The sequence below is a fragment of the Coregonus clupeaformis genome, chromosome 18, assembly GCF_020615455.1.
Source record: "Coregonus clupeaformis isolate EN_2021a chromosome 18, ASM2061545v1, whole genome shotgun sequence".
Taxonomy (NCBI): domain Eukaryota; kingdom Metazoa; phylum Chordata; class Actinopteri; order Salmoniformes; family Salmonidae; genus Coregonus; species Coregonus clupeaformis.
Window position 1 is genome coordinate 33,725,010 of NC_059209.1, and position 10,266 is coordinate 33,735,275.

Genomic DNA, 10,266 nt, shown 5'->3' on the forward strand with positions numbered 1-10,266 from the left:
AGACTAGACTCGGCGTAGAGGGAAGGCTGGACGCGTGGCTATAGCTCTATCTCTGGCTGTGTGTTGGCAGTGCCTGGGGCGGTGTGTGCCAGCGTACAGGCAGGCAGTCAGTCAGTCAGTGTGGCCTTCAGGGGACTGGCACAGCTGATCCCCACTGTCACCTGCCTCACAACCAGACCACGCGGGTGGAAGGGGGGCGGCACCGTCACAACAGGACAGGATAGAACATACCATCTGGGGGTTGGGGGGTCATTCAGGGCAGGAAGATACCATCTGGGGGTTGGGGGGGTCATTCAGGGCAGGAAGATACCATCTGGGCTTGAGAACAGGCAATATAACTGCTAGGCCTGCCTATGGTGAGGAACATACCATCTGGGGGCTAGAAAAAAGGGGGGGGTGTAGGGTCAGTCTCTTTCACAACAGGACAGGAAGATACCATCTGGGCTTGAGAACAGGGGGGAAATAACTGCTACCTACGGGTGGGGCAGAAGGGCTGGTTGGGAGAGGAACAGGAACATACCATCTTGAGGGCTGGGGGGGTCGGCTAAAAGCTACCTACCTAGAGCAGCCATCAGACAGGCAACATTAAAAAATTCAGCAAATTAGATTTTCTCATTATTGTGGCTTGGTAGGCAGCTAGATCATTTCTCATTACTGTAGCTTGGTAGGGGCTAGAACGTTTATTATTGTAGCTTGGTAGGGGGCTAAAACATGTCTCATTACTGTAGCTTGGGTGCTACAACATTGCTATTGGAAGAATATATACAGAAGAGCCTAGGAGGTCTTAGCGCAATTTCGTTACCATGGAATTGTCCCAAGGCTGAGACAGATTTTTCACTTTAAATGTTTGCCAAACAAAAACCATTGATTTCAAACTTTAACAAACCACACAACTCCATGCACAATAACTACTTTTTAACAATTTACTAAAAATCACGTTCTCTGGTTGGCTAGCTTGCTGGCTAAGATAACTGCATTTAGCAAACGTTCTTTGATATTTGGTTAGTTGGCGTTATGCATTTCCAAAACTTTGGTTTCCCTTCATGTAACTGTAAGCTGGGTGTCGATAGCAACTGGCTGACTCATTCAGTGCTAACATAACGTTACCAGGGAAAAGCCTATAAGGAGACACCTGACGCCCAAACCGATATTTAATTTCAGAGTTTATTCACATTAGGTTAGGGTAAGGTTTAGGGTTAAGGGTTTGGCTAGTCGGTTTAAGCGTCAGCCGTGTCCTTACATTTTTCTCCCTGTTAGCAGGCTAGTAGGGTTAACGTTAGCGGGCTTGGCTAGCAACCTTGCAAGTTGATTTGTGACCATAAATTCATTAAAAAGTATTTGCTTGTAAGTTGGCTGAAAATTAAATTGAAACCAATAGACATGAGTGAAAATGATTTGGTTTAATTTGAAGTTATACATTTGAAGTTATTTCCGTTGGAGTTTACATTATAGGGAATAGGCTGGTTTGCCTCCATATTACATAACGACCCGGAAAAACACTTTCCGACATGACTTCGGCATTCTTCCGAATTCTGATCGGTATTATGTAATAACTCAAAAAAATTTGAAAAGTGAGGTGTGACTTTGCATTGGGACTTTTGATGCGTATACTAATGCAAATCCATATGTTACATGTGGTTACGTTTATGCTACCTACCATTTAAAGATATGTGGGTTTTTGGTAACAGAATTTCAAGGCACAAGACATTGTTTCTTATCTTACAGAAGGCAGAACAATTTTTCCTAAAGTAAATATAAGATGTTGATATTAGTTGGCAGGGGTCTTTACTTCAACATTATTGTGTTTTAATTTATTTCTAAAACCTTAAGACTTTTTCTGGTAGATGTTTTCGAAGACTCCTTTTCCATCTGTTTGACAAGAAATCAAACCTTTGCGTATTCCTAATTTCTAGGATGGAAAATAGTTGAAAAATGTCTACAGTGCCTTGAGAAAGTATTCATTCCCCTTGACTTCTTCCCCATTTGGTTGTGTTACAGCCTGAATTCAAAATTGATTAAATATAATTTTTTCCTCACCCGTCTACACACAATGCCTGTGCTTAGTTCCATTCCGTTCTTCTTTTTTTTTTCTTGAAAAACGCCCTTAACGACTACAAACATACCCATAACATGATGCAGCCACCACCATGCTTGAAAATATAGAGAGTGGTACACAGTAATGTGTTGGATTTGCCCCAAACATAACCCTTTGTATTCAGGACAACAAATGAATTGCTTTGCAGTATTACTTTAGTGCATTGTTGCAAAACAGGATGCATGTTTTTTGGATATTCTTATTCTGTACAAGCTTCCGTCTTTTCACTGTCCATAAGGTTAGTATTATTGTGGAGTAACTACAATGTCGTTGATCCATCCTCAGTTTTCTCCTATCACAGCCATTAAAACTCTAACTGTTTGAAAGTCACCAATGGCCTCATGGTGAAATCCCTGAGCAGTTTCCTTCCTCTCTGGCAACTGAGTTAGGAAGGATGCCAGTGTCTTTGTAGTGACTGGGTGAATTGATGCACTATCCAAAGTGTAATTAATAACTTCACCATCAACGGGATATTGGGTAAAAATATAAAAAGCAGACACTCATCTAACAACAGGTGCCCTTCTTTGCGATTCATTAGAAAACCTCCCTGGTCTTTGTGTTTGAATGTGTGTTTGAAATTCACTGCTCGACTGAAGGATCTTACAGATAATTGTATGTGTGGGGTACAGAGATGAGGTAGTCATTCAAAAATCATGTTAAACACTATTATTGCACACAAAGTGAGTCCATGCAATTTATGTGACTTATTAACCACATTTTTTTAATCCTGAACTTACTCATAACAAAAGGGGTTGAATACTTATTGACTCAAGACATTTCAACTTTTCATTTTGTTATTACATTTGTAAAAATTTCAAAAAAACATAATTCCACATTGACATTATGGAGTATTGTGTGTAAATCACTGAAAAAAACATCTCCTCAACTTAAAATTCAGGCTGTAAACACAACAAAAAGTGGAAAAAGTCAAGGGGTGTGACGACTTCCTGAAGGCATCAGTTTCCTTCATTTAAAAAAAATATATATATAGACTCTTTGCTTTCATTTGACACCGAATTTGACATTGAACTTCACACGTTTGTGATCATGGAAATGACCCCTGGCTTCATCAGATTTTTCAAAGGGAAACGGATGCTTGTAGCCTCCTCTAGCATCCAACTGACACACAGACCCCTTTCCGTGTTTACACCCGACAGCCACACAGAACAAAGGGGAGTTCTCATAGGGGAAAGGCCTCCATTTACATGTGCATTTCACGCTACTTTTGGATTATAAAGGCTCGTATGAATGTCCTGCTTAATATAATGTGTGTCATCGTCGCAAATCAACTGCATTATACTTAAACACTTCAACTTCAACCGGTAAAATGGCTCTTTGGCTTGCTTTGATTCCAGCCTATGCCAATGAGCATTAGCATCCTAGCTAACAACTGCTGCATCCAAAAATAGGTATTTTGCAAAGATCACAACCAAATACAATTTTAGCGACTGTTCAGGCAATAATCCAAACTACATTGTAATTGTATGAGAAAAGCGTATTTTTTGGTTTAGAAGGGTAAATCCATTTGAAATCAATCACTTTTTGACAGCATCCCTTTTGATTTAAACAAAACTTTCCATACACGTTTGCCCATGGAAGAAGTGACCAGATGTAGGATCTGAATGCCAAAACATTCGGAAAGAGCATGGATGTGGAGTCATTTTGGTCTGGTATGGGGTGGACTTTTTCCGCGAGACCATGCCACGCAACCTCTTCAGAGAGACCATGCCACGCAACCTCTTCAGAGAGACCATGCCACGCAACCTCTTCAGAGAGACCATGCCACGCAACCTCTTCAGAGAGACCATGCCACGCAACCTCTTCAGAGAGACCATGCCACGCAACCTCTTCAGAGAGACCATGCCACGCAACCTCTTCAGACACCTGCGGCAGGTGCACTTCGAAACAAGGCCCATGAAAACCAATTTGTTTGTGGGACTTGCTCACACAAAGCCCTGAAGCTGTGTGCTGACTGTGGACCCGAAGCGTAAAGAGAAGATTGATTCACGCATAAAAGGAATGCGTGTAAGGGCACAATACAACGTCCCATAAAATCAACAAATAACTGTTTTTATATTTAGTGGGTAACAGGTGCGCTCTAGCTTTAATAGCTGGGTGCTCTGCCATATATGACAATAACTTCAAATGAAATCCCAAGTTCAAGAAAACATTGGGAAACGGTGGCACTCCAAAATGGCAGCACTCCAAAACATGCTTGAAGTTATATCATTTTACCTGAGAAAAGTAGGCTACACCGAGATAAGTACCGGTGAAAAGTAGCTACACATTTTTCTGCGTGAAAAACTGAGAAGCTGCGTTAACGCGACCTCTGAACAACAGTAATTGTGTGATGGCGGGATGCAGGGTTGTGTTCCAAACTAAACTACTACAAGATGTTTCTACAACTTGATTGGGGTCCACCTGTGGTAAATTCAATTGATTGGACATGATTTGGAAAAGGCACACACCTGTCTATATAAAGGTCCCACAGTTGACAGTGCATGTCAGAGCAAAAACCAAGCCATGAGGTCGAAGGAATTGTCCGTAGAGCTCCGAGACAGGATTGTATCGAGGCAGAGATCTGGGGAAGGGTACAAAAAAAATTCTGCCGCATTGAAGGTTCCCCAAGAACACCATTCTTCAACCATTCTTAAATGGAAGAAGTTTGGAACCACCAAGACTCTTCCTAGAGCTGGCTGCCCGGCCAAACTGAGCAATCGGGGGAGAAGGGCCTTGGTCAGGGAGGTGACCAAGAACCCAATGGTCACTCTGACAGAGCTCTAGAGTTTCTCTGTGGAGATGGGAGAAACTTCCAGAAGGACAACCATCTCTGCAGCACTCCACCAATCAGGTCTTTATGGTAGTGGCCAGACGGAAGCCACTCCTAAGTAAAAGGCACATGACAGCCCGCTTGGAGTTTGCCAAAAGGAACTTAAAGGACTCTCAGACCATGAGAAACAAGATTCTCTGGTCTGATGAAACCAATATTGAACTCTTTGGCCTGAATGCCAAGCATCATGTCTGGAGGAAACCTGGCACCATCCCTATGGTGAAGCATGGTGGTGGCAGCATCATGCTGTGGGGATGTTCGTCAGCGGCAGGGACTGGGAGACTAGTCAGGATTGAGGGAAAGATGAACGGAGCAAAGTACAGAGAGATCCTTGATGAAACACTATTTCATCAATTTTAGAATAAGGCTGTTACGTAACAAAATGTTAGATGGGGAGCGGCGGTGAACAGCAACCTTCAAGTCTTTCCACAGATTTTCAATGGGATTCAAGTCCCGAGCTTTGGGTGGGCCGCTCAAGGACTTTCACATTCTTGTTCTGAAGTAATTCCAGCATTGCTGTGGCTGTATGCTTGAGGTCATTGTCCTGTTAAAATGTAAATCTTCGCCCCAGTCTAAGGTTGTTTGCAATCTGAGGCAGGTTCTCATCAAGGATTTGCTTGTATTTGGCTCCATTCATTGTTCCCTCTATCCTTACCAGTCTCTGCCGCTGAAAAGCATCCCCATTGCATGATGCTGCAACCACCATGCTTCAAGGTAGGGATGGTGTTAGACGGGTGATGAGCTGTGCCTGGTTTTCTCCAGACAGCACTTTGCATTCAGGCCAAAGAGTTCAATTTGTCTCATCAGAACCTTTTGCCTTTATGCTCTCAGAGTCTTTCACATGGCTTTTTACCTTCTCCAGGGGTCATGTGCCTTTTTCTCAGAAGTGGCTTCCGTCTGGCCACTCTCCCATAAATCCCAGATTACTGAAGTGCTGTAGAGACTGTTGTCCTTCTGGCAGGTTCTCCCATCTTAGCCAAGGAACTCTGTAGTTCTGTCAGAGTGGTCAGTGGTAGTTCTGACCAAGGTCCTTCTTTCCCGGTTGCTCAGTTTGGTCGGACGGCCAGCTCTAGGCAGACTCTGGGTAGTTCCATATTTCGTACATTTCCCAACGATGGAGACCACTGTCCTCTTTCAACACTCTAGAAATGGTTTTATGCCCTTCCCCAGATATATGCCTCATTACAATTCTATCTCGGAGCTCTACGGACAGTTCCTTGGAAGTCGTGGTTTAGTTTCTGCTCTGACATGCACTGTCAACTGTGGGACCTTATATAGACAGGTGTGTTTCTTTCTAAATCATGTCCAAACAATTCAATTGGCCACAGGTGGACCCAAGTTGTAGTGACATCTCAAGGATAATCAAAGGAAATTGGATGTACCTGTGCTGAATTTGGAGTGTCATAGCAATGGGGGTGTGAATACTTATGTAAAATGAGATATTTCTGTATTTCATTTTCAATAAATAAATAAAAAATTAACTGTAATTATGGGGTTATTGTGTGTAGATGGTTGTGAAAAAACATATTTCATCAATTTTTTTATTCAGGCTGTAACAAAAAAAGTGGAATAAGTCAAGGGGTATGAATACTTTCTGAAGGCACTGTATGTTATCTATGATGATGCAGGGCTCAACATTAACCCAGATTGTTCTCTTGACCGGGACAAGTAAAAAATTGGCGGACAAAAATAATATAGATTTAAGTTGTCCGAATGGACAAGTTGTTTTTTTATCACTATATGAAATAATTACTCTGATCAGAACTGGATCAGAGAGGCCAACATTGGTATAATATTTGAATACATTTTTCATGTACATACATAAATAAATAAAAGCCTATGTGCATATTGGCTACAGACTCATGTCCAAACCGATGCTGACATGAGGGAGGCACCAGAAAATGTAGCCAAACTTGTATGAAACTAAATATAGGCTAAACACCAGTCATGTTTAACAAATATAATTAAGGATAATTAACATTAACGTCTAAAGGTTTGATTCTGTCAACACACTCGAGGCACGATTCGTTCTAATCAAATGATCACAAGACCGGACACCTTGAATCTGAGAGGAGGCGGTCAACATTTTGAAACTATTTAACCATAAACGTAATTGTTTAAAACCTGGACGTTTTGTCATTTTTTTGAAGCATGTCTTGCCTTGTTTCAAAGTAGCATAGCTAAAATACAACCATAGAAATGTTGAGGGAATTATTTTATAAACACTTATAATATGCCATTGAAACCAGCATTTTTGTCATGTTCTATTGGTTTTCAAAATCAACTGTATTCTATTGTCCAGCAGTCAAAGGCATAATCCTAGTCATAATAGTAACCCATGCTAATTGATGCATCTTTAGATCTCTCCTCTCTTCATTTCTAACAGATCCTTTGGAACATTTGCCATGTGTTGAGTTTATAATATGAAGAAATTCAACTTGATCAACATTTTAAAGTTAAATGGTCTGATCTGTTGCATCAGCCTAATTGCTTAAAAAAAAAAAAAAAAAAAAAAAGTGCAGTGGTTGTATGAATTTAGGATCTGTTGTCCCTGAACTGTCCCAGAGTCTGTTTTCAACCGTAGACATATTTATCGTCTCGGGGACGACGGGACACCCTTCATTTGGAGCTCTGGATGGAATATTCTATAGGCTACCAAGTGTGGCAAACCATCCTCCAGGAGAGCCTTAAAGGGGCAGTGTTGTATTTTGAGACAGGCTTGAATATGCAAAGAAGCCAATAGGCAGAGTAGCCTCCAACATTTCTGTCTGATTCTCTATGGTAATTGGTATTGTCCGGATAAGTGGCTAAAAAAGTTAATGTCAATCCCTGTGATGTATGTTATCTATGATGATGTATGTTGTGCCAGGAAAATGCCAGTCAGTAGAACATGGGCTTACTCCACTCCACCAATGTTTGTTTAGTTTGAGTATAGCTAGCTAGCTAAGTGACTATTGCAAATCAGACAATTGTGACGTTTGCATGGTTGGATTCAGTGAAATATATTGGGTGGATTAAAAAAACTATAGAGCACTGCAGAAGCTTGCCAGGTGTGTCGCCATGAACAATGGCATGCATCACCACCTTGACTAAACTCAGATTCACTTTTGGGGGTTGGCAGTTCAGGGGACGGTGCACATGAGTTGAAGTAACAGTGGCAAATCAGAGTTTCAGACAAATAATGCAAGTAATACAATAAATCAAAACAACTACAAGCTGGTAACCTAGCTAGCTACTCATGACCAGCGAGCTAGCTGACCGGCATATAGCTAGCTAGCTACACACTACCCCATTCATAGACGCTCAATAAGGTTTGGGTTCCCACTGACATATTTCTATGTAACAGCGCTTGTTTACAGAAAACAGACGTTAGACAAATCGACTAGCTCTCCTAATACCTGTGTGTAAACGGAAGACGGACGCCACAAACATATTGTCACTGAAAAATACTGTTAACTGCAACTGTGTTAAAACCGTGTTCAGTATGTGTATATTTTGCATTTGTGAAAATATTTCTGATGTGATATGTAGTGATGGGAAACTGAGGCTTTTTTGAAGGCTTCGGCGCTTTCACCAAATTGTGGCGAAAAACGGTTCATTACGCGAAGCTTCATTATCTGTTCATAATGCACATTAGTGAAATCTGCTGGTCAGCAATAAATAGCAGATGTGATTATCAGATAGACGTTTTTTTCCCCCACTGTATTCTTCAAAACTCCATGGCGCAGCAGTAAGTCATTGTAGCCTATAATCAGTTGAAATACCAGGTTCGCATCATGCTTCCCTTTTCTGCCTTCAAGTTTAGGCTACTATTTTTCAAAAACTGAATCTATTACATTATTTAGGATGCTTAAGACAGAAGCTTATACAATACTAAATAAAAGAAATTATTTAAAACAACAGTGCAGAAAAGTGTGGTTTATTTTCTAAATAATGTGTCTTCAACTGGAATCGACCTCATACCCTCACGAACTTGAATTTTCAATAATTCCCTACTCTACCTGCTAAACTACCGACCAGGTTAAACTTTCTGTACAAAATCCTAACTATATTTTTCCAGTAAGACGTCCAGTAGAGATCTGTGTTTTGAAAGCGAAGAAAGGGACAAGAACAACCGCTAAATCAGTGGGATCAAACGCAGCATCGGACGTCATTGAAGACGTACTTCTGATAAAGTGATCCATGCGTCGGGAGATCCGGTATCAAACTAACGTCACTAGCTAGTGATATGAACGTAAAGGGCTTTACGTTTTTAGAACAGTAACTTACCGCTATTGAGAATCGATTTACAATTAGATGGGAGTATTTGGGCTGCCAGGGCCAATTCGCCTCTAAACAGAACATGTAAGGTCCTTTAACTATAAGGCTCCTTTAGTCTACTGGGCAAGCTACACACCCTTGCCATCTATGCCATGGTTGGTAGTCAGCTATATCCCAAACGTACTGGGCTGCAATTGTCAAGCTTTCCTTAATTCAAAGGCTGTCAGAGCAAAGCTAATTCTTCTTCCGTTTTGTCTTAATGTCAAAAAAGGTTAGCCGATTGTCAACACAACATTACTTAGCTTGCTTAAACCGCTAGTTAACTAGCTAGCTAGGTTTATTTAGCTAGTATTCACAACCACAATGCAGTCGTTGGAAAGCAAGTGGTTGTATAAAAAAAAAACAGTTGGTTTATTCCAATCTTGTGTTCTTCTAACCCCCCCCCATCTTTTCATAAACGAAACCCCCCCCCCATTTTTTCATAAACGAAATACGAACGAATGCGGATTGTTACAAAAAAACTGTGTTGGCTGGTCGGCAAAAACCAGCTGTACCGCCTTAGCTAACGCGGGCACGTAAACCAGCATTTGATTTGATGATTCCGATCTAGCGTTGAAGCTAGCTAGAGGTTAGGTTTTTATGAGCTAGGTAGAAATGTATTTGGTATCGGTCGTCAACTTACCAGTAAACGTGCGTTTATGTTGGAATACTCCAGGCAAAAGATAGAGGATAAATCTGTAATAGTATCAATATAACGCTGTCCTGGCTCTCTTTTCATCCAAATAGAACCAATAATGCCATAATCCCAAAGTGGCTGCAGATCCTGCTTCTTCTGCTGGTAGCCATCTTTAATCCTGCTCAACATCCAAACAACACAACCTCCTTCCTCCGTCTCTACTCGTCCCAGCAAGGTCCCAACCAATGATGTGGATCAACCCTGGATGACTAACAGGGGGCGCTGTATTGAAGCCTCCGCGCAGCCATCTTGGCACTCAACTGTATAAAATAATTTGGAAGCATTTATAGTCTACATTCGTTTTTGACACGTTTATTAAATTACAGACACCATAATGCATACTTC

The 10,266-nt window shown here is 41.3% G+C and overlaps 1 protein-coding gene across 1 annotated transcript in view; it reads right to left on the minus strand.

Annotated features, from left to right (window-relative positions):
- LOC121530690 (WD repeat and FYVE domain-containing protein 3) overlaps positions 1–10,024 on the minus strand; it is a 204,728-nt gene extending 194,704 nt beyond the window's left edge. The window contains exon 1 of the mRNA XM_045226849.1: positions 9,868–10,024. The gene's annotated coding sequence lies outside the window, so the exon portion shown is untranslated. The remainder of the gene's footprint in view (positions 1–9,867) is intronic.
- Positions 10,025–10,266: the final 242 nt, after the last annotated feature.